A 5,230-nucleotide genomic window follows, 5' to 3' on the forward strand; every position below is an offset into this window, starting at 1 on the left:
GCCGACAACAAACACCTGTACTTCTTTCTGCTGATCGTCAGTTGCCCTGCATCCTCCACCAAATGAAGCGAGATCGATCAACTGTAGACCAGACAACAAACGAGCGGAGGCCCAGAAAAGTGCAATCAAACGATGAGTTTATTGACAACGGAGAACAACCGTCAGCATATGGCTTATTTGCTCTGACAAAAATACACTGAGTTCTGGTTTTATAGCATAGAGGATCACACCCCACATACACGTCAATACAGGTCAAAAATACATTATGTCCAGTCATTGTTTACAGACAAGGTACATCTTGTACATCTCAGATAACTATGAACAGACATATAACTTCTCTTTTGATAACACCTTCCTTTTAAGGTAATAACTTCAAGCTTCAGGGCCTCTAAGGGCTAATAATGGACCCTCGTCCTCAATCACTAAGTAGACTGAATTGGCGCAGGTCTCAAATAAGAAGCAGAAGACACTTGGGCCTTCGCTCAGGCCTGCTACTAGATTTATGTGTATTGTAAGCATGCATGCAATTAACCTGCTATGTTCTCATCTTCCCTCAACATGTATCACCTGGACACTCTCACCAGTGAAGCTTAAAACCCTCTTGGATAGAACATCAACTCTAAACAAGCACAGTTATGCAATGTATATAAAATGAACTCTACCTGTGAATAGAATGAATGTGATGACAAACATATTCAATGCAATATGAACCCTGTAAACAATATTACTGATAAAATAATGCTGTAGAACATGTTATTAATGCATTTATCATAAGGCAGAGTATATGGCAGCAATAAAAGAATCTCTGAATCCCAACAACGCAATGGAGAGCAAAATTATAAAATGATAGACCCAAATACTGAGATAAAGATTATATGTGCGTCTTCATTAGGATAGGGATTTGTGTTGGTGTGTGGGGCGGTAGCCTCAGGTTTAAACTGTTAAATGGTAATTTTGAGACAGTTATTTTGGTCAGCTATTTTAGTGAGTAACATTAAAAGTTATGTAATGAGTAGTATATTAAATTACTTTCTCCTTGGAGTAATTGAGTAACATATTGTTTTACTTTTAATAAAAGTGTTCTTTGTAATATGTTTTTTAGTAACGACCCCACATGCAGAACCATTTGACCACAGAGCATGAATCTAATCTGCATGAATCTAATCTGCATGAATCTAATCTCTAATCTCGGCCCACAAGTTTGCATCAGCCCACTGGGCAACTGCTCGGTATGCCAGATTAGAAGTCCAGTCCTGGAAAGGTCTACTGTGTATACACCAGTGAGTAATTAGCTAGCTATTACACAAGAAAAGCTTTTCTGCCAACCGTAGTGTAGCCAAAAGAGAGAAATCCAAATTATGAAACAGACAAAAATACAACACTAAAGAGACACTTGAGCCATGCAAATATCCATATTTACTTCTGTCTTGTTAAGAAATAATGCTCTCTGCTGTGTCACTTGTGCAACTGGATTATTACTAACAGACTATAATTAATATTTAGTAACATATTTGATAACATATCCATCAAAGGTATAATGTGTTTTATAAAACAAACCAACCTTAAGCTGTGTGAAGGTGTGTTGTGGTATCTGGCAGCGAGATGTTAGCAACAAATTCTTTAAATTCTGTAGGTTACAAGGTGGGGCCTCTTTGCTGGATCAGACTTCTTGGTCCCATCTATTGCCAAAGAAGTCTTATCCATGGAGGCCCACATATGCTTGATTGGACTGAGATTGGATGATTTGGAGGCCAAGTCAACACCTCAAACTCGTTTTGTGCTCGTCAAACCATTGCTGAACCATTTTTGCTTTGTAGCAGGGCACATTATTCAGCTGAAAGAGACCAAGAGACCATAGTATCCAGGGAATACAGTTTCCATGGCTCATGTGATGAGACTATGATCAATAGTAGGTCAACAACCCTCTTTAGTGACAATTCTCACTAGGGCCTAAACACCTGGGACTTTCTACCATTTGTTGTTAGAACTGAAGAAGCTTATCGGAGAGGTGAAATGTCTTCGACAGATAGATGTTTTCTTTTTTAATGGTAACTGTGTCTTTGTTCTCTATAGTACTCTCTGGATGAGCTGGAGGAGATGTTGCTGTGTCTGCAGCAGTTTTGGTCTGTGCTAAGTAACATGGAGGAGCAACTCTCTGAAGACCAGGCTGCTGTGTACAGTTGTCTCTCTGACCAGGACAGGTACAAAAATATTTTATACATTTCTATTTGGAATCTAATGTGTTCTGGCTACAGGCGCAACCAAAGTCCTTTCAGAAACAGGTTTTATCAGTTAGCAGTCCCGTCTAGGAATAATAATATATTTTGTTATTTAAAGTATTCATTTTGAACCTTAATTTATTATGAAAACTGCACGTATAGAATCAAAGTCAAATCTGGCAAAAACATTAGTAAGGGTCCCAGACCTTGCAAAAAGTGAGGTCCTAAAAGCTTTTTCCACACATGGTAGTTACGGTTCTACTGTTGTAGAATTCTTTGAGTACGCTGTCACTCTCTTGGAATTTCTCTATTTAGTTTCACAGAGGATGCAGTAGATGTACAGCTTTCTCATAGAATCAGTGAGTGAGGTGCTAATAAAATTCTGACCGTCTGCCCACCTCAGAATCAGATTGTTCTTTTACACATGGTATATGTAGTATATTTTATCTTCATAGTATTTTTTCAAGTTATAGACCCTGGGAGTTCATTAGCATAGGTTGTAATTTAGCAGTTTTAAATGCTCACCAGTATTTATTTATTTGAGCATTTTCTGGATCCTTGGCCAATATACTGAACCCCGAATTGCCCCAGATGCATCCATTGGAGTGTAACTATGAGTGTACACTTAAAAAACACTCACTGGTTTTTGGTCCGCATGATAACCAACTTTGAGCATTAGCATGGTGATAATTACCATACAGTTTCATGCACCCAACAATAAATGTGTGTGTGTGTGTGTGTGTTGTGCGTGTTTAGAGAGAAGATTCGGGACATCGAAGAGCTGAGGCGTGCAGTAAAACAAGAGGCTGGGGAGCTGGAGAGGCAGTTAAAAGAACTGGCCTATGAGTATGATGAAAGCTTGAAAATGGTAACACATTTAATGAAAACAAAATTCATCTCCTGAGACAGATAGGCAGGCCGATATAATTTTGTTTTTTTAACTTTATGTTTTCTGATTCTGTGTTTTGGAGTAGAAGATGCACAGATTGTTGGATGAACAATCTCTCCTCTGCTCTCAACTTAAAGTCTTTCTACCTGGAACAGTCCCCACATCATCATCTAACCCCATGCCCAACAGGACAGTAGCCACTCAGTGCTCTTTGCTACCCTTGCTCACCGCAGCTGACATACAGAGTAGCCACATTTCTGATTGGAAAGGCTGGAAGACTCTGAAACCTGGACTGGATTCCAACAGACAGTCAGTTCCTGGGTCTGAGAGCATCTGTGATGGTCAGGCGGTTCTCCCACCAAAGCAGACAAGCTAGATATAGTAGGCTTCTTGCAGAGAGTAAGAAAAAAATCCCATTTTATCTTCTTATGTGTCGATAAATCCTGCCTGCCACACAGCCGAACTGTGACTAAAATCATGGGTTCTGTATCTTGGCTGCCTGCACTACGACCTCACTACTTAAATTTAACCTGATTGTGAAATAGAAGATGTTTCTAAACTGTCCATGTGACTAATTATAAGTTGACAAATTAAAATATGAGTCTTAAAATAATGTAAACTTTTCAGAAAATCCACATTTTACATGCACTTCTCAGCTTATGAGGCATTTTTAATTTAAGATGGTGCACGGAGTTTGACATTAGAAGTGTCTGAACTAGTGACATTTTCTTGAATCCTAGAAAACTGACATAATGATTTACAATATTTACATGAATGTGATCTCGCTTTTTACTGTAGATTGTGTATCCTGTGTTTCAGCTGAAGGAGACTTTGCATCATTCTGTGAACACAGACTCATCAGAATAAGAGGTAAGATTCAGTTGCAGAGCTTACAAACTTGTCAAAAGACTTTTTTTGTTTTGTTTAGTTAATGTGCTTTCTGCAAACTAGTAGACCACTAAAGAATCGTCACCCTGGATGTAGCCACAGGTTGTCTCAAATGTTTGTGAGACAACCTGTGTGAGCTAATGTTTCTTTGGGTTATTTTCAAATCCAGCTGTTCATTTGTAATAACTTTTATGCCTTCCTGTTTTACAGGTGTCAGGAACATTGTGTGATGTGCACCTATGTTTTGTCAATATTCCATTCTTTCAAAGCCTTATTGTATGAGATGTGCAGTTTTAGTGTTTACTTAGTATTTCTGTAATTTTTGAGTCTCTTTTACTGTTTGTGTCAGTATAATGGGTCTGCTAACAAGACAACCAAAAGAAAAAACGTGAAAAGGCATAGCATATCAGGTTTTACAAGAATAATGTTTCTTTTTAAGATAAAGCATAGCAATATAATTGTGACTTAATTCATTAAATATAGTAATGTTTGGTAAGTTTTACACCTTAATTACATTAAAACAATATACCTTGGAAAAGTGAAACACATTTGTGTGATTTGTGCATTCATAATCTCTGTGAGTCTTTATTTTGTGTGACTTCAGACTGGAGCAGGATGTACCAATTACTGGAGTACAATCCTGAATAAAGACTTCTAAAGGTTTTGATTTTACTAAAGGATCGAGAGCAGGGCTGTGCAGAGATGTTTGAAAGTTAAAATGGGGCACATAGACCCAGGCTGAATAACAACAACCCACATTCATCAAGAATCAAATATGGAATCACATCATACTATATCATTGTCACCAGGTGGGGACAATGCAAAAGCAAATGTAGCCTATGTTTTACCTGATGGGTACAATGTTGCTGTTGAAGAGTTGCTGCTCCTGCTGCTGATAGTGCTGGAGGGCAGGGCTGTGCTGATTTGAGCCTGTAGACATTAACACTAGAATTACTGAGCCTTTTTCCCTGGTGCAAGTCCCTACTACTAGATTTACTGGCCTGCGCAAATTTGCGTAAATTCCCCGACCTTAACACCTCTTGGCACCCCGCTGAGATTTTCACAGGTCTTCAGCTCCATTGTTCTCCTGCTTTTGTTGTGCAAACACACCCTCCCCAACCCCTAACCATGAGAGATTCAAGTTTTCCTTCCTGCAAGGCTACTTTCCTTCCTTACCTGCCTGCATGCCTGTCCATAAACATATATACACAGAGTTGTACATATATTTATATAT

At 38.7% G+C, this 5,230-nt stretch overlaps 1 long non-coding RNA gene across 1 annotated transcript; it reads left to right on the forward strand.

Annotated features, from left to right (window-relative positions):
• Positions 1–3,453: 3,453 nt before the first annotated feature.
• LOC120442781 lies at positions 3,454–4,336 on the forward strand. Its single transcript, XR_005614920.1, has 3 exons — positions 3,454–3,507; positions 3,928–3,978; positions 4,207–4,336. It is a non-coding gene; the product is annotated as an uncharacterized LOC120442781 (long non-coding RNA).
• The last annotated feature ends 894 nt before the right edge of the window (positions 4,337–5,230 follow it).

The sequence above is a fragment of the Oreochromis aureus genome, linkage group 11, assembly GCF_013358895.1.
Source record: "Oreochromis aureus strain Israel breed Guangdong linkage group 11, ZZ_aureus, whole genome shotgun sequence".
In the NCBI taxonomy this organism is placed as follows: domain Eukaryota; kingdom Metazoa; phylum Chordata; class Actinopteri; order Cichliformes; family Cichlidae; genus Oreochromis; species Oreochromis aureus.